General features: G+C 42.9%; 2 long non-coding RNA genes across 2 annotated transcripts in view; one reads left to right on the top strand and one right to left on the bottom strand.

Annotated features, from left to right (window-relative positions):
- Positions 1 to 19807, top strand: part of LOC134425339 (uncharacterized) — a 45433-nt gene that overhangs the window by 19015 nt on the left and 6611 nt on the right. The gene's annotated exons all lie outside the window — the stretch shown is intronic.
- LOC134425021 (uncharacterized) lies at positions 1176 to 2304 on the bottom strand. Its single transcript, XR_010029564.1, has 2 exons — positions 2189 to 2304; positions 1176 to 1818 (listed from the first exon to the last, which is right to left on the bottom strand). It is a non-coding gene; the product is annotated as an uncharacterized LOC134425021 (long non-coding RNA).

The following is a 19807-nucleotide window of genomic DNA, read 5'->3' as shown; positions in this document are numbered from 1 at the left end:
TGTGCTGGGATTGACCGTGCCCTTGTCCCCAGCCTGAGTGCCACTCTGTCCCAGCAGTGCCGTGTGTCCCAGTGCTGGGGGAGAGGCTGGGCACGTGCAGGGAGCTCGTGGGGTGAGCAACAATGAGTGCTCATCCCCAAAACGCGGAGGCGGGGGGAGCACAGGAGAAGATGTGACCTCAGCAGATGCTCGAGGGGGAGAGGGGGAGGATGTGCACTGCAAGGAACCAAAGTTAGCACAAAAGGGAAAGTGTTAGCCTCGTCACAGCAACAAATGCATTCAGATCTCAGTGGGGGCTGACAGCAGCTCTGCTCTTCCAAATGCCTCAGCACGCTGCCCTTGAGATCTCCCCTCAGTTCCCCATCCCTCCTGTGCCACCACAGTGACCTTTCCTCCTCCCCGAGCTCTGGGAGAGCATAACCCAGCTGCTCTGCTCCTCCTGCAGAGCAAGCAGCACTCCTGAAGCATTCTGCATCTTCGCAGTGTTTCACGAGCACCAGCACACATCACCTCTCCAGGCCAGCAAATGCTCCTTGACAGAAATTTGTGTCTTGCAATTTCAGTAGGAAAGGTTGAAAGGAAATGGTGCTGGCCCAGTACTCTTGCTGGCAAAAAGCCAAATCAAGGGTGGAAAATCCAAACTGGGTATAATGAGAGAAGATTTTGTGCCCTGTTGCACTGTTGGTGCAAGAATTCTGGTTAATTGTTAAGAGTTGCTTATGCAGTGTTTCTTTTTATCCATAGACAATGTCTTGCAACATCTGACTGTTTAAAAACTACAATAAAAAATCCCACAATTTTTTGCCTGTATTCAGTATCAATAAAATAGTCTACACAATCTTACATGACCATACTCCCTGATGTCAACACAGATGAAACATCTGTCTTCCAGAAGAAAAAAAATATTGTTAAATCTGTCACCTTTAGCAAACAGAGCAGGTTTTTTTTTTTTTTTTCCCCTGCTGTCTCATCTCTGGGGTACCTCTTGCCTGAATGACTCCAGTTTTGATGATTAACCAGCCCATTTTCAAACACCTAGAAAATGCCTTTCCCAAACAGGGAAGGATTTGGATATTAACTCCAGCAGCGTTGTGCTCAAACACAGACCCATTACTGGTGTTTGTTAATCATCTGGGGAGACAGTGTCTGCAAAAAACTGTGCAGGGACTCTCTACAGGGTTTACAGAAGTGTTTATTGCTTCTTCTGTACCTTCAGTGAAAGGCAAAATCAGTGCTCATTGATACATGAAGTCTTCAGGCTTCATTTTGGAGTTTTCTGCTGCAGCATAGCAAGATGTACTGAAATCACTTTTGTGTGCTCTGCTGTACCTCCTCAAACTCCTCTTCTCTGGCAGATCAGATGGATGGGGGGCTGCAGCCATTTGCATTTTTAAATAAAGTCAAACACTGTAAAGAGGAGCTTGGCTTTCTGCAACAGTGTGCTGAGCAGTTGGATTTGGTTGTATTTTGAGAGGCTTGAACTCTGCTCCAGTCTATTGCTGTCTTTTTTCTGAGCGCACTCTCTAGTGCTCTAATAAATATTAAAACCATGGTTGTGCCTTTTCTTCAGCTGAAACTTGGATGTAGCTGATAGAATCGGGCAGAATCTGACCCAAAGGTCTGACAGAATCATAGACTGGTCCTTAGAAGGGAACTGAAAGATCTGGTTGTAGCCCCCATGCCATGGGCTGGGATATTCCATCAGGCCAGGTTGCTCACAGCCCCATCAAGCCTGGAGATAGTTTGGGATCAGGCTAGGAGCAGATATGTAGGTGTAAGGATATGTAGATAGAATGATCTCAAGAATTTTCTGAGGCTCTGAAAGAAGCAAACAGAAAATCATGATAAAATAAATAAAGCCAGCAAACAAGTGCTAAATTCAAAGAAATAAGAATAAATGTATCCACAGGGGTCAACTTAGGGAAAAGCCACATAAAATACAGTGATGTTCCTGCCCTTCTCCTTTCACCCCTTATTGTTTTGCAGCTACAACCAGAAATGATCCTGCCCTTTCCCCAGGCTGAATTCAATCTCCCACCATGTCAGCAGCTGGCGCCTCCTCGGCACTCACAGAGACACTTTGGGCACTGCCAAGATTATTTTCATTGCCAGAGGAAGGATTGTTATCTACTGAATAATGAAACCTGTGTCCAGCTCAGCTGTCCTTCCAATATTCTGATCACTTTACCTCTGCTTGTGTCTGTCTGTCTGTCTGTCTCTATTTAGTGGCAACGTGGCACAATCTCCACACCCCTGCTGCAGGTTTTGTGTGCTCCAGGTTGAAGCCACCTGAAAGGGAACCTGAAAGAGAAGCAATAGATGTTTGAGCTTGTTGATGCATGAATTTTGAGCTGGTGAAGTACAGAAAAACACCCTCCCTGTTTGGAAATGGAGGGACAGTCACAAAGGTTAAAAATTCTCTAGTGATGTCATTTGGGCTGGAGTTATAAAACAGCCACCATGTTAAGAGGTGTGTGTGGAAATTTTTCAGGTGATCTCAGGGAAGTTTGCATAAGTTCCCTTTCCAGTGATGCTTTATCCAAACACATCCTCAGACATGCTGCACAAATCCTGGCAGTTGGCCTGCTGATGGAGAGGGCTGAACACATGGCAGGCACCATGTGTGTGCACTATACTCTGCCCCAAGCTGCTTGAAATCCCAAAAAATTCCAGAGACTTGCAAATGTTACACTAGGTTGGCCATTTCCACCCTATACAGTCATCTGAGTTTTCCCTCCAACTTCTGTCAGTATTTTTAAACAGAGCTGGAGGAGCCTTTTTCTATAAATACTCCACTTCTACACCAGTATTTGAGATTCCAGCTGATTAAATTCTGTCTGTTATGCCACTGTTTTGTTTCTTATATATTAATGCTTTTCACCACCCATTTCATCTCTTTCCCTTCTTGTTATTGCTAAAACACACTCAGATTTTGGAGATTTACAGAAGAAACCTGTGTTTTTCCCAAACCAAGAGTCCTGCAGCTCACAGCCTGCAGCGTTTCCAGGGTATAACACAGTCAGCAGGACAGCATGTCAGTCACTAGCACAGGCCAAAAATAGCATTTGTAAGGCCAAACTCAAAGGGCTAAAATGGTGCTCTTAGAGCAGATGTTTAAAAGCTTGTGCACAAGCTCTAGGCTTGTTAGCCAGACTAAAAACTGCAAAAGGCCTCTGGGAAGGATTAAAACTCTTGGATAGCACACACACCTCTCTGTTGCAGGCACTGGAGATGTGTTTTACTTAAAAATGAAAGTGGTAACCTGGGCTGAAGAGTTGCTCAGAGAGCTCTTGAGTCAGAGGTCCTGAAACCATTCCTGATTTGGGCCAGGTACTCATTAATTGCAAAAGGAGTTTGATCTCAGAAAGGGCTGAGCAGGGGCTTTTATGACCCAAGAGAATCTTGTCTTAAGGAGGATGGGGTAGAAAAAAACTACTTGAGAAATGGAGAAATTCCATAAAGATGGGAGGTTTTACAAGTGTAAAAGAAAATATATTGAAAAAACATCTGAAGAAAGAAGACTTTAAGATTCCTGGCTGAGATAGCCCCAGTGGCAGCACTCAGCAATCCCAGCCCCACTTTGCATCCACTCCAACATCTATGGAAGCACCAGGTCCTGACACATTCTCTGCAGTGAACAGGCAATATCAATGACTTTGTCTTTTTTCCCATTTTTTTCCCTGGTTTTCTAAAAACATGTCCTGATGAACAACCCATCCAGCTTTGCTGTTTCTGCCACACTTTTACTTCCGTGCACTCTCTGGCTACAACACTGTGTCCTTGGCTTGTTACCATGGCACGGAGGTGCCCTTCTGTGTCACTCACAGTCAGAAACCAGAGGCCCTAAACCTCCACATAACAATTTTACAGCCTAATGTGTGAAAACATGAGCTCATTGGGAAGCAGAGAGCCAGCATTCACCCTGAGCTACAGATGATTTCCTCAGCCATGAAACCTTTGGCCAAGCAGCACCACTTTTTTTTTTTTTCCTTTTCGTTTTTCATCATCACAAGAAAAAATATTTGAAGCTTTTCCCAAGTGCCAGATTCTACAAATTACAGGCTGGGAGTTATTATGAGTCTCATTATTCTCCATGCCCTCCTTCCCACACCTATGAAAACCAGCACGTTATAAAAAGGGTTAGTTGGACTCAACAGTGAATGAACAATTTAGCTGGGTAAAGAACAGAGAAGAAATAGATTGGGATAATATGGTGCAGGAAAGCAAAATGAATTTATTTCCCCCAGCCTTAGGTGAAATTAAATGAGTGCTTGGGTTGGGTACCCACTAAGGGAAAACCATGGTGGTGTTTGATCTTGGTCCCATGAAGAACAAGGGGTTTTTCTGATTGAAAACAACCACTGTAGTATTGGAAATTCCACCCAAATATATAAAATTATTTTTGTTCTCTCTGGCATAGCTGTGTGAGAGCTCTACCAAGGGTAGGTCAGAGAAGGCAGGGTATTGTGGAGCTATTTTCTTGCAGAATAAGGCAGGAAGTGAGAAATTATCCTTGTTGTGTCTGAAAAGATCAGGTTAAGTGCTGGAACAGAAATCCACTGAGGAATTAATTTGTAGACTTTGCAGAGAGTAAGGAAATTAAATCTAGCTAAACGAGTTATTCATATTTTTTTCCCTTAACAGTAGTAAGCATTAAATCTTGAATTGGGAGTACAGTGAGGCACTGACACCCCATCAGTGTGTTAACTGGCTCATTCATGCTGGAGCAGGGCTGTGGGTAACAAGGAGCTTTCATTAACAGATGAACTAAAAAGGAAGCAGGTTTTGGTTTTGTTTTTTGTTTTTTTACCTTTTCCAGGCACTCCAGGGACTGTAGCTTGTTTGAGTTGGGAGGGATGTCCTGGGAGACCAGGTGGTACAGGCAGGCCAGGAGGTTTCTCTCCTGATGATATCAATTCTAGGAATGCTGTCTTATGGATTTTACTCTGCCCAATACATTGGCTCTGGGTTCCTGTCATCACCTGAGCTACCTACATTGTTCTGATTGGTTTGGCGCCTGGAAAAATCTGCTTTCAGGAATGAGGAACCAGCAGTACAATGTGGTGCAGCTGGTGTCATCCTAGGAGTGAGAAAGAAGGCTGGCAGAAAACAAAATTTTGACCTATATAGAGCGATCCATCTGTCCAGGGAAATATTTCTATACTTCCGAGTCAGCTTCTTCCCCTGCTTTACCTGTTGGCATTCTGACAGAAATTTTCAGTGTTTTTACGAAAAAGGATATTTTTCCCCCCTTGCTAGAACCCTTTTCACCAAGATTATTTCTCAAAACATGGTGCTAGGGAAGGCTTAGCCACCCAAATTTGCCATCTCATGTGGTTTTCAGCAGCTCCCTGGGACTCCCTTAAGGCTGTCCTGCTCAGTCATTGCATTGCCTTCCTGGCTGCTTTTTTTCCTTTTTTTTCTTTTCCATTCAGCTGCTTGCAATTCACACGAGCTATTGTATTGATAAACAGACCTTTCCCTTCACCAATCAGACAAACATATGGGATACGAAGCCATAAATGACAAAGCAGCCCCACATCTTTCATACCGTCGTTGGCCCTCGTGTCTTGCAGGGGAGGAATTTCATCCAGCTGGTTTCATCATGGTTGAGTGATCTTTAGTATTAAATGCAGGGCAAAAGCTAAAGATCACGGCACCAGAACCCTTTGTACGGAACGCTACAAATGGCTCGCCTGCAAACGGAACGAAATGTCAGAAGATGATATCAGATAAATGAAGATATCACCACAACTACTCATGTGGAGCATAATGTCCCAGACCTTCTCTCTGTTGTTTCAAAAGCACTCACATTTCAAAAGAGTGGGGATTTCTTTTCTCTTCCTCGTAGGGGAAACCGATGCCGTGGCACTGCGAACACGATTGTGGTGCGTGCTGCGTGAGAAGCAGACACTGCTGCCTTGGAAACCCTGAAAAGGCCGTGCCTCTGATGCTAGTTTCTCTTTCTCTCACCCTCTAATTATGTAAGCCCCACTCATTTAGGTTTGGACTCGGGCTGCTTTTCCTCCTGGTATCCATTACACCATTAGGCTGCTGCAGTGACAGAGTGACCCGACGGGAGGGTGGAAATACCCCGTGGGTTAATGGAGGCAGCAGGATGTTTTCCCTGGATGAGCATTGCTGGAAGTGGGATACAATGGAAGACATGCTCCCCTGTCAGTGGTAGTGCCTGTGCTACAGCAACAAGCATCCCACCCCTCCCCTTCCAACATCATGGGGGCTGAGCTGGTAATTTAGATGTAATTGGGCACCTCTGATTCTGTTTAATGGGGCTCCTGATAAATGGCTCTCCTGCCTAATTGGTACAGTTACCATAGGAGGGCCTGGCCCAAAGTGTGAAGCAATGCAGGCCCCTAACTCCCACTGAAATCAATTACACTGAAATCAATGAGAGTTAAACAGCTGAACAGCTTTTAAAATCTGGCCCTCAGTGCCCCCCAGGGCTGTAATTTATCAAAGCACCAAATAAATGGCATGCCTGGTTGATTTCAATGGGTGTGATTGGTTTATAGGAGTTATTACTGGAAAACCCCCAGCTTTTAATACACGTCCCCTGTTATTTTTCCAGAATTTCAGTCTGTTGATGCACAAGTGCAAAGCAAACGTACTTGAGTTTGACTGTGTTCCAGGAAGGCTGTCAGGTGGAGTCCAGCATTTACTTTGACTTTGACCATGATGAGGAAGGGGACAGAGGATTAGACAGACATCTGCTCTCATCCTAGGCAGCCATTTGTGCAAGTTCTTACCAGGGCAATTGATTTGAGGGAAAAACTCTGCAGTCTTTGCCCATCAAAACTGTCCTGGATATAAGTGGGCATAAAATCAGCAGTGACCTTGAAGATGGAGCCTTTTCTGCACATTGCAGTGCTGTGAAACTCTCTGCACACAGAACCAGGAGACTGCCACAAGTGCTTCATTCTTTAAAAGATAATTCAATTAGGGTGTTCTGGTGCTTGCTGGCATGATCTTGTTGCTCTGTTACAGCTTCTAAGCAGGGTACCTTATCTCTAATGACTGTTGTGAAGTGCTTCACTGTTCTGCATTTTGCAGTAGTACCAGACACTAAACTGTGTCTCAGTCCCTACATCCCTGAGCAATGGAGAGTTGCACCAGGACTGGCATAGAAAGGACATTTTCTTCTGCAGGTATTAGTATTTCAGAGCATCCTGTAGTGAGTGGGATGTTAATTAATGTCTGATTTATGTCCCAACATTGTAACACACAACCATTGTGTTTGATAGGTTAATCATGGGACATTTCAGCCAATTTTCTGTCTACCCTTGTATTTCCTATATATGTTGATCCTTTGGCTTTAGGGTCTTCTCAGAGGTGTGAATTGAGAGGCAATTTGAAATTCTCTTTCCTGATGAGAAAGGAGGAGTGCAGCATGCCAGGTGGCCTTGGAGGGTGATGTCCAAATTCACCTTTTAGAATCCCAGAACCCCCAGGATGACAGAAGTGTTAGACACTGATGAAAGAACTGAATTTCTTCATTTACAAGGGTGCCTTGTAACCTGTCAAACCAGATGTCAAATGTCAGTCTTTCAGAGTGTGACAAATAATTTCCATTCCGAGATGGCTTTATGTTGCTGATTAGACTGTTGATGGGCCATCAAAGACATCAAAGACATCAGATTCTGGCATCTATTCTTGATGACAATATGTAAACTCTTCAGTGATCTACATATTGGCTCAGGGACTGACTTTGTTCTTTCCTGCTCAGAATAGCAGTATTTCCTCACCCCTCCAGAGAATGATATGTTTCTCACTTTTTTTTTTTCCTTTGGTGCAGCTTGGACAAAAGGCTTGAAGGTGTGAAGGGAAAGTAGCAACAAGGACTTGCATCACTCATTCCCAACATAACTTGTGTTGGCAGTGTTTGCATTGTCCTGGTTAACTTGAGTTTGTCACAGCGTGTGGCACGACCTGCTCACAGCTGTGCTGCCAGGGGGAAGCCAGGCTTTTCCTCCTCTTGTGATACCCCAGATTGTTTTTATTGTGCCAGCCACATAGTTTGCTCCAGCCTAAGGAGACAGTGTGGTTAATACTGAGGGCTGGCTCAAATGCCAACTGAAGCCCCAGGTGCAAAGGATGAGTCTTACATTCCCCGAAAGACTTGTTGGATGGAAGGCACATAAAGGTACAAGTAGACTCTAGGTGTAGTGCTTGAAAAATCAGAACACTTCATTCCGTTTGAGAAGAGATTTGGGTCCTTGGAAAGAGACTCCAGCCTCCTTGGAAATGACACTTTGAGTTGCTGCTGAAATGCTCTGTGTGGCTGGGACTGAGCTGCTGCCAAGAGCTGAGATCACAGTTCACCTGGCTTTGTTTTCTCAGAGGTGCCTGGAAGTGGCTCATTTTAAACAAAAGCAGTGTGTGTTTGGACCCACATGCTTTTCTTTCTTTCCTTTTCCACCCTAAATTTCTTCATGCTTTCTTGAGGCAGCAGGCATGGTCTTCCATGTACTTTGACCTGGTATTCCACAAACTGGTCTAGGTCACACTCTTCCAGTGCCACCAACTGAGAGGTATCCATCAGTATCTTGCCTATTAATGATATTACACTTCATGAAGTTCCTTCAGATCCTCCCCACCTGCGCCTATAACAGACCCAATGTGGTGCCTTCTCTCATCTCTTTTCCTTTACTCCTAAACGGATGCATTTCTCACACTGCAAATGTCATGGGTGAATTTCTGTATTTGCTAGAATGACCTTGTTGGCATTTTGACCGCAGTATGTGAAAGACCCGAAATGCTTGAAAACTTGTCAAAATGAAGTTAACAGATATGTACATCAATCTATGTTTATTTGTAGCCTGGCAGAGCTCAAACTCCCAGGTTCCAGCCAAAAACTGTGGTTCCAAATGGCTTAACACTAGAATTTCAAACACCAGGAGGAGGTGAACACATTCAAGAAGGACCTTTTTTGTGTTTTTTTTTTTTTTTAAACAACTAAATTATTATTTAATTATTATTAATTTCCTCTCTTTAATTTTTTTACTTAGATGTTTACACAGCATTGAGCAACACACTATTGATTACACAGAGGTCACTCAATATAAGATGATGTATCTCCATTCCTCTCCATGGCAGCTCACAGAAACTCCGCTCAGGTGGGAATGGAGCCCATGTTAAAGGTGCTGCCATGAGGGCAGTATGAATTTATTTCATTCTTTATTGTAAAGTTTGCCTGGATCCAAGGATTACTCCAAGGAGTGAAATCGAATCAGCTTAAAAAAGGGAAAAGTAACAAATCTCAAAATGAATGCAACACAGCCCTTTCAGATCCTGTTTATTTACTTTTTGTTTGTGGGTGGTATTTCCTTCATTTCCCATCAATCATGCCAGCTATTGATATTTTTTCTGTCAGACACTAAGAGTATCAGACTGACACTATCTGTCTATTGACTGCCTCGGTTTTCAACCTTTTTGGATTTGCAACCCCCCTGAGCATTTTCCAGCTGAGGAATTTAAGCCAACTGACACGGATCATTAGCTTGAGTTACTCTTCATGAACCTGTCAGAAGTAAACTAGAAACCTCAGAAGCCTTAGGTAGATAACACTGATTATATAGGATAGATATTTACATAACACCATTGATGTCTCAGGTATAATCAGTCTCTAGCTGGATGAAATAATCGATAGGAAACCTGGCAGAAAATGCAGAAGGAGACTGTTGGAGGTATTAGGAAGCCAGACCCATAAATGGATCCATTTTCTGTCTCTCTGGGCTGAGACAGAGTTTCTGAGGGGGCTTTCACCCACTCAGGAGGACAGCTGTGATCCAGGCATCATTTGCATGCTGGGTGGGTGGATGAGGATTTAGGACAGCCCCTACAACCTCTTGCAGCCTTGGGAGATATAGAAGACTCTAGCTCAGGTGGATCCAGTCTCTATATTAAGTACTTACCCCTTGGGCTTTATTACGCTTTATTTAGCACCTGAAATCACGTTGGAGACAAATTCTCTTGGGTCCCTCACTGGAAACTAATTATACTCTCATAAGCCTGCTAATTTAGTGTGTGCTTCCAGCTACTCCAGGCAGGCACCACCTGATGTGCAAGTTATGACTTGCATAATGCTTGGGGACTTAATTTTCACAGGTACCTTTGTGCCATGGAAATCAGCAGGACACCTCACACTGCTCTTTTTTTGCCTTCACATCATTGCTCAAATAAATACAGGAAAACTATGTAGTCATGTGTAGAGACTCAGCATTTCTATGTTTCTCAAATGTCAGTCAGATTTGCTACCTCTGCTAGACTGAAGAGCTTTCTCCCAGCCAAAACCTACAAGCTGAAACTTCAAGGGAGATCACGTCCAGCAATTTGATGTGGGTTCCTCACAGGCAAGAAGTTCAAGGGCACGTGGATATGTGAAGTTGTGTTGGTTTAATTGATAGTTTAACCTAGTTTTGTCAAACTAATTATGGTTTCTGTGAAGGTTTACTTTTCCTCTATTTCATTTAAGATTAAATTGCTAAGTAGCTGATTTAGGCTGGAATATGATAAAACAATTTCTAAGCAGAAAAACTGTCTTGATATGGAAGGAAAGAGCACTGCAAGTTCTATCTATCTTGGTTACACTGTGGTAGTTTGTGTGTAGACTAATCCTGGGAAGTTTAAGACCCACTCCTTTGTGGATACCGTGCCCCAATGATGAAAGAGGAAACTTGCTGTCCACTCATGTTCCAAATGTTCTTATGAGGTGTTAATGAAGCATTTCATCCTTTAATGGGACCATTGGGATTGCAGTTATCTATATTTTATTTTAAGGGTTTTTCATTTTCCAAGGATCAATACCTAGTTCCTAGAAAAGATACACAAAATTCCAGTAATATAAAGGAGAGAATTACTGAGTACCTTGAGGGCTGCTATGTTGGTAATGAAATCTCCTCTGCAGTGTGAGCCAATTTTAAATTCTCCACAACATTGAACTTCCTTTTCAAGATGCAGAGCAGAAAGAAAAAATCATGTCATGTAACAAATCAAGACAGAAGGGGGGCCAAGTAGCTGATCACACATGTGTTTGGGATTCAGTCTTTTAATAACTCAGCTTCAGTGGTGCTCTGGCAAGTGAGACAAAAAATCCAGTGCACAAGGCAATACAAGAGGCCACTAATACCTCAGAAGGTGATGCCAGGATTTGCTGCCACTTACTCTGCTTGATCTTCTCCAGAAGGGACTTTGTATTTAATAAAAGCAGCAAATGTACTAGACAAAAGATTTTTTGGGCAAGATTTTGCTTTGGTCAGTTGGAATCCAGTTTCCATTACTTCAGGGCTTGGCATGAACAAAAGCTGCAGAACTTAAACTTTACAACCCACTTGTTGCATTTTTAGAAAAACGCTTATATATTTTCTGTGCTGTAGTAGTCTGGTTTTAATTGGATATTTTTTGGTACAAAAGACTCACATGGAAAGTTTTTACCCAACAGAAACAGCTATAAGAACAGATCCAGAAAGTGCTGTGGGAAAAGCCATGTTTTCCATGTGTCATTGCTGAGTCCTGTCCCCAAACCAGGTTCATGTCTGTCATCTGGCTCTGTGAACTTTCCAGTGTCATACAGCAAATGTGCTTTTCTTTTCCTACCTCAAACCATCTGGAAAAGCTGTTCCCAGCTGCTGTGTAAAACATAGTAGGAGAGGCTGTGAATTTTCAGAAATACGTTTTTCCCTGTGCTACTTTTGGCTGGAATAAAATTTGTTTTCTCCACAGTAGCCAGTGTGAGGCTGCTTTGGATTTGTGCTGTTGATAACTCAGGGATGATTTTTTTTTCTTGCTGAATGGTGCATATACACAGCCAAGGGCTTTCCTTCTTCCTACCCCATCAGTGAGCAGGATTGGGATACAAGGAATTAGGAGGGGACACAACCAGGACAGCTGTCCCCAAATGACCCAAGGGATATCCCAGATCATGTGGAGTCATGGTCAGTGTACAGAGCTGGGGAAAGAGGGAGGAATTAGGGCACATTCAAAGTGATGGTGTTTGTCTTCCCACATCATCATTACATCTGATGGAGCCCTGCACTCCTGGGAATGGCTGAACACCTGCCAGCCCTTGGAAAGTGGCAAGTGAATTCCTTGTTTTGCTTTTTATTTGCATGCACGGCTTCTGATTTACCTAATTCCTTGTCCTCATCTCTATCCACAAGTTTTCTCACTTTTGATTCTCTCTTCCATCCCACTGGGTGGAAGCAAGAGGCTGTGTGGGGTTTAGTTGCCATTTGGGGTTAAACCACAGCATTCCCCATCAAATATTTTACAATTCAGCAAAAAAGAAGCACCTCAATCTGCTGTAATTCCCATGCAAATCCACAAACTATCCAAATGAGCCTTCCTTACCAGCAATGCCCAAACAGTGCCTGGTTTTGTGTAGGGCTGGCTCCTCAGAAGGCCTTCTGGCAGCCCTGGTAATGCTTTGCTTGGCAGCAGCTCTATTTTAGATTTGTTTTTATTAAAAATTATGGCACATACCCCAGAACGAGAATTTCAGCCTCTAAATTATGGTGCTGCACTGATGTGATGGCTGCATTTTTTTTCTAACTCCAGTAACAGGATCCTTGTACATGTGGTTGGTAACATTTCTTGTAAAGATTTCCCCAATCATTTGAGATTTCAGAAGTGGATACATGATTTTCCAGCACCTCTTTTTTATTGCTGTTTTTGGAGGTTTTTTGGGTTTGTTTTTTTTTTTTTTTTTTTTTTTTTTTCTGTATTACTAAATATTTGATTGTAGTTGACAATATTCTGGATACTGCTCCACATACAGCAAGACAGGAGAGCTTGTAAGGGATGAAATGAAACTACATGGGCTGGAAATACAGCAGAGATATGGTCTGCTCCTCTCTGCTGGAATTAGAAATAACATGGGTATGATAACCTGAAAGGAATCCTGTTCCCCTTTTTTTCTGGATGACAAATGAAATAATGCTGTTCTAAAAGAATCAGCTTTGATCCTACCAAGATGAGCTCGTGGTGACAACCTGTCATTCAGGAGAGAAAGGTGGGGCTGCGCATTGTGATCATGAGGGCACATGGGTTTTGATGCAGTCCAGGGTGTGAAAGGTGGAAGTGAGAAAATCTAAGGCAGGTTCTGTAAAATCTCATCCCAGCCTTCTCCAAAAAAGGCAGCGTCCCAGTGCAGGTCAATGCTCTGCATCACCTAAGCAAGGTGAGCTCTGTTCCCACTTCTCCGCAGGAGGAGATGCATTACAGAATCTCTTTTAGGTGCAAAGATGGTTTCTCATTGTTGTCTGTGAAAATCAGATGATTTGTGCCCCATTGTAATGGAAATAGCGGAGCTCGAAGTGCTCCAGCAGCCGTCCAAGCCCGAGAGGAGAGCTGGCAACTTCCCCCTGACATTTCCAAAACAACTTGCTGTGTTTTCACTGCTAAATGCTGCTATGGACAGAAGCCCTGAGACCATTCTTCCTGTCAGTTCCAGGGACGGGCAATTAATCACTAGTGATTACAGGTTATTTCCTAGCCAATAATTGCAAGGCAATTAAGTTTGGGGAGAGGAGAGCAGGGTGGCAGCGTGGATGGCTGTGCAGAAGGGGACTGTCAGCCCCTGGCAGAGTTAAACTGTCCCACATCACCTACGAATTTCAGTTCCCAAAGCATATTTTGATATGCAGTAATTATGCTTCCACCTCAGCTTTCATCCCTTTCATTTGTTGCTTCCTGACATTGAATGTCAGGAATTATGTGTCACGGTTCAGAAAGACTTGAGAAATCCATTAAAAGCTTCCACAAAGAGAGCAATTTTTCAGACAAATGTAGGATGAAGAAACTGGTCTCTTCTGATGATTAATTCCAATAACTATTCATCAAGTCAGGTGCCAGGCTTTGCAGTAGGCTAGGAGCATTAAGAGCTGTGATGAGTAAGGTCTTCTAGCCCTGAACCTATGAACTAAGTACATCAGCAAACTCCCAGGCAGCAGCTAGCAGAAATACAACATTAGTTTTAGTCACTGTACTGTTAAAACATGTATTTTCACTGGCAGGCTGCAATTGCCAGCCCTTCATAAATCTTTCCACACAGCCAGGGCCATAAGCACCACTGGTTTAGCTCTAATCCCTTGGAGTGTTGTAATCTGTCATCCTCAGGGGGATTCCAATGACCCCCCAACCAGACTGTGCCTGGCTGATGTCAGTGGGAGTTTTGGACAAAACCACTGCAGAGGTTTAGTCAATCAGATATGCAGCCATGCTGTGTTAACTTCAAGCTGTAGTTGGGTACTGGTGGGCAGTGTTTAATCCACTGGGTGATACTCGGTACAGAGATCAGGGGTTTATTGCAGTCACTCTTGTTGTTTTGGTTTTTTAAAAGTTTTAAAAATTTTTTTTGATATTTACATATTTGTAATGTAGTTTTATACGCAATTTTAATGTAAATAATGATTGTTTTCCAGATATCGTAATAGGATATGAAATGAACGACACACACAGGTTGAAATGTTTAAGGCAAAAAACCCATAGTTTATTTCTGACTCTAATGTTTATAGGCTTTCAAAATTGACCATGGATTGGAGGGTGAAATTGCTACCTCTCCAGCCACACTGGTCAAACCAACAGTTCATCAGATTTCTCCTCCTCTGGAAAGGAATGCAAAACAATCATTATTTACATGAAAACTCCGTGAGGAGGTCCATTACAAAAATGTAAACATCAAAAGGCTTAGAAGAACTTAGAAGAGCAGGGCAACACACTTGAGCAGAGCTGGTTCAGCAGCTCAGGCTTTGTGCTGGAGAGCAGCACTGGCTCCATGCTTTGTGTGCCATCAGCAGCACCAGCAGCAGCTTTGTGTGACCCCCCAGCATCCAAACAGAAATGCTCCTCCTTGAAATGCCACTCCTTGTCTCTATTGGACTTAATTTTGTACCGCAGAAAGGGGTGCCCCAGATTTCCTGCTCAGAGCCTCCCTTCAGTCAGGGCTCTGTGTATTTATCATTGGAGAATGAGCTTTTTGGCTCTGCCTGGGATGAGTGATCTGTTTGGTGGAATGTTTTGAGTACATGTGCTGTAGGGTTTTCTCCCTTTCACTCTCCTTCCCAGAAAAAGGAGCCACAGGGAATGAGGAGTTCTGCCAGCCTCTACTCCTGAGCCTCCTCATCCCACATAAGCCAAATTCCCCTTGAAGTTACACTTGGGTAATTCCATTGAAAGGAATAAGATTTTTACAGTGTGATCAAGAAGAAAACTTGTAATACAAGTTCTCTTTCTCTTTTTTGCTGGCAAAAGTTGTATTTAGAATATTCTCCTTCCTTCTTGCTCTCTTGTGGGTGTACCTCTTGTGAAACTTTGCATTGTTAGAAATGTCTGTAAAGAAAAGACAAAAAGAGATAAGCTGAATTATTTTTTTTTCCTTAAAATATTCCTCCACAGAAGAGCTTGCAAGAATTGAAGAGAGAACATGAGATTTTAGTGCTGCCTTTAGCCATATGCAATTATAAAGTCAAGGTCTGGGCGCCTTAGGGTATCAGCCTAAAAATGAATGGCATTTCTATCAGAGTAAAAAGCAAAGTTAACTCTTCCCTAGTGACAGAGACCCAAGACAGAGGGAAATTAAATGGTGTGCTCCTCATTTCACAGACATGAACACACACACATGATCACAGAGAGCCATGGATTAGAACATGGCCCACTGGCAAGACTTTATTTGTGGTTAGTCAGCTGCTATGGGGAATAAGCCAAAATACCCAGTTCCATCAAGAAGACTGTAGGAAGCCAGTGTTAATCTTGAGCTAATTGCTGTATTTGATCTCTAACTGCAAAGAAAGGTTTTGATATCTTGTTGATCCAAACCATCTCACCAGCAGAAGGCTCCTTGTACAGGGACTGTGTTGGCATCAGAGCCCAGCAGAGCCAAAGCCCAGCAATTGCTGGGGCTGGTTGTAACAGCAGCAGGATCCCCCTCATCCAAATTCTGACATGGGATCCTGCATGGCTTTGCTGAGGGCTGCAATGTGGCAATCACATTGTTGTCAGAGCCTAAGATAACCAGGCAGGGCAGAGGGAAGAAGAAAGCAATGACTCATGAAACAAACCAGCAAGGAGAAGATGCACACCCGTGTTACATTCCCACACTCATCAGATAGGTTCTCTTTTCAACTGGTACTTTTACCTCAGAGCTTTAAAACTAAGTGCACGCTACTGATAATAGTTCAGTTAATTTAGAATAAATTTTGTAATTCATCAACCTGCCACCAAGTCTTGGAACTATAACCATGCAGCAAAGTCAATCTTTCTTTGCTGACTAAAGTTTGAGAACTATAAACCAGAGGTAATCATCAGCCTTCTTGATATTTATTCCTAGCTGAAAAAAGGAAGACAGTGCTTTCAGGAAAAGCAAACTCCATCTCCTTCCTTAAAATTTTGTGCCAATATGTTTCTTCTACTTCTCAATATTAATCTGAGTGATTGCTCTAAAAAGCAAGATTATTAATTTTAAGGATCTAAAGATATTTTCTCCATAATCTGACCTGAATTTGGCCCTGTATTTAATAGCTCAAGCTCAATACAGAGCAAAACCAGCTCATTTCTCATAGAAGTTTATCATTTCTTCTCAGCACAGCAGACGTATCTTTTGCAGCTGAACCGTGCCAGGCTTTATCCTGAGACTTCTCTCACCAGGAAAGTTTGCCTCTGGCTGTCTCGTTTCCTTTCTTGTTGACTTGCTCTTTGTTCTTCTGTGAACACAACTCTTCATACTCCTTGTTCTTCATCTGTGAAATTGTCTTTAAAGAAACAGCATTAAGAGGACACTAATACAGTCCAGTCAAGTGCACCACATGTAAGAGGTGCCCAAGTTAAGCTTGCCTAAGCAACCCTAATGGAGTCCCTTACACATGTGCTCCTTTTTCTACAACCTGTAACCCTCTGTTCAATATTTCATTGGCTCTCCAGGGAGGGCCCCGTCTCAGGCTGAGACTGGGAATCTGCCAGCAGAGCAGCACTAATTGGAAGATGACAAATGTTTGCTGCTGGACCTCTGATGATGGTTGTGCTCCTGGATCCCTGCCGTCTCCTAGGATGACCAATTTATTTAGGCTGACTCAGGTAATTAAATGCATGAGTACATTTTTTCCTCACTCAGCCTCTGTTCTTTCCTCATGTGACTGCAGACCTGTGAACTTTCCTTGCATTGAGTTGTCCCAGCATTACCTATTTTCTTTGCTCAGGAAGCACCAAGTTAAATCAACTGAATATTTGGTCTCTGAAAGGTCACAAAGGGGATCTGTCCTTCACAATATCAGTAGATATTCCCTACCAGGGATGGAAAATGTGCTGCCATATACATTGTGGAGAGACACGGCATGAGCAGATCAAAAGATCGGTATTTGATGTGAGGAGGACAGGCAGTGAGCCCGTGCCAAATGCTTTTGGCAGATTAGCTCTTGCTTTGAGGAACACAGCCTGAACACTTTCCTGTAAGATCAGGGAAGGAGTGCCATGATCATAAAACATAACCTCACTATTTTTCTATTTAATAGCTCTCTTTCCATCCTAGGCACAGACACTGCCTTCATTTCAAAGATGGTCAATCAACAGGGATATGGCCTCAGTTCCAACAAGTGGATATTGCTGGGATGGCATCCTCAGGACTGTGTCCACTCTGTTCCAGAGCTGGAAGAATTTTCTCAGGGAAGAGGAGAAATATTCCACCTTCAGCCTCTCCAGAGCATTGGTGACACAGCAGTGTGCACACCTGTGGGACTTGGGTCCATCTCTCTGCCAAGGACTGGTTTACAGGAATTTAAGAAGGGAACTCGGCTCTTCAAATAAAATAGCCACCTAAGAGAATAAAATTGTTCATTTATTTATTTCAAGTTGAACTTCTATACAAGTTTATGCACTTATTTTGCCTCACAGAATCATTTCAAGCATCATCAGTTCTCTGCTAACAGGAGGTACATTTCTAGCAGTGCTGGGGAATTCGCCCCAGCTGCACCAAAGGGTTCACAAACCATCACTGATCACAAACCATCTCTGCTCACATCCAGGACTTCTGCTACTCATCAGCTCCTGATCATTTCCCTTTTCTGCTGCTGCTGTGCTCATCTCCAGAGGCAGCAGGTGGTGGGGTCTGAGCTGAAGTGCTCTGGAGAGACCAGCAGAGGTGGTTGGCAGCAGTCAGGGTTTGAGGTTCCCAGCCTGGAGGAAGCTCCTCTTAAACCCCCTGTGCTCACTCACTGTAGCACCCTGCAGACTCCCTCGCTTCTTGGTGACAAGAAAAACTGATGAGAACAGTGCTCAGCTCCTTCCTTCTCCCTTGGAAAGTCACTGCCTGGTTCTTAAAACCAGATGGACTTCAATGTCCTGACACTTCCCTTCCAGCAAAGAAAAACACTTAATATACAAAATCCCTGCACCAGCGTTTTCAGAATATTTTCCAATAAAATAAACCAAAAATAGAGGGAAATTTCCAACTGATAAAATTAGCCAAGCCTGTCAGTGCTGCTGCCCTAAAACAATCAGTCATACCTGGGAGCTAAGCTCCCATGAAAGGCAGATGCATCTGTGTTGGTAATGCTTTTTGTCACTGCAGTATGTCTTTGAGGTACCTCCAGCCCCACTATGGCTGCTTTAACATAATCTCTTCTGATAGCAAATAGGAATTTTAGCTGTAGCCAAAAAGGCTTGACAGTGTTGCTTTCATCTTGGTACCATCCATGCTAAGGATATAAGCAGGAAAATATCACTAACAATACATCAGCTGGGCTTATATTGTCACAAAAAATTCAAAAAAGACACTACCACTTTCTGATGACACCGTCATTAAACCCACTGCCCTGGAGCATGATTAGTGCACACACAGACAAGGCAACACCAAGGAGAACGAAATGAACTTGCAATGGCTACTCTTTGAGTAATTCTGAGTCATCACTGATTATCTGGTGCATGATCAAGGAAGGAAACAAGCAAAGCCACGTTGATTTATAGTCCAGATGCCACAAACTCTGCCAGGCTCAGGCTAGTGTGGCTGTGCTGCCCTCAGAACTGACTTACAATGGCCACACATCAAGAAAGAACTTGGATTAGCACATTGAGGAATTAGTGCTTGTAAAATAAACTGGGAAAGGCACTATTTTGATCAATTTTGTGATGTGTCATTTTATAAGTTCTCTCAGGAACAGTTTGGTGTTTGACATCTGATTCTTTCTAAATATGTCTCTGTTTGTGGCATGTTCAGAGAAAACCTGTAATCATCACAACCTCTTTAATATAGCACAATGAGATCTGACTGTAGCAATAAATCATATCTCATCCTATTCTATTCTCATTGATTTTGGTGGAATAAAGGTTTTGCCCAAAGGAATAAAACCACATGAATACTTTGTTAGCTTCTCATCATCTCTTTCTCAATTCATTACTCTTTTGCTTTCTCCTTTGATAACTGGTCATGGAAAGTAATTCAGTAAATAATTCTGGTGGAGGATTTATGTTGTTCTTATTATATGTGAGAAAACTATTTGTGATGCATCTGCAAGGAGATCAGCGTGGGTTTTAAATCTTACCAGATTTGTAGGCAACAGGATACTGGCTTTATCTCTCAATTGGCTGAGAAATATGTGTATTTTTTTTTACTTTCAGGTACAAACATTTCCATCTGCATCAAAATTTACTTCCTGGGAGGCTCCATGTGCATGCAGTGCTCCAGGGACATAGACCATGGAATAGCATTGCTTCTATATTAACTCTTTCTGGTTATTTTTAGCTTGACCCTGCCATCCCTGTCACAGTTCTATTCACATGTATTTCAGGGAACTGTTGAGGAAAT

Source organism: Melospiza melodia, chromosome 15, assembly GCF_035770615.1.
Source record: "Melospiza melodia melodia isolate bMelMel2 chromosome 15, bMelMel2.pri, whole genome shotgun sequence".
NCBI lineage: Eukaryota > Metazoa > Chordata > Aves > Passeriformes > Passerellidae > Melospiza > Melospiza melodia.
This window is presented reverse-complemented; position numbering and strand designations above follow the sequence as displayed.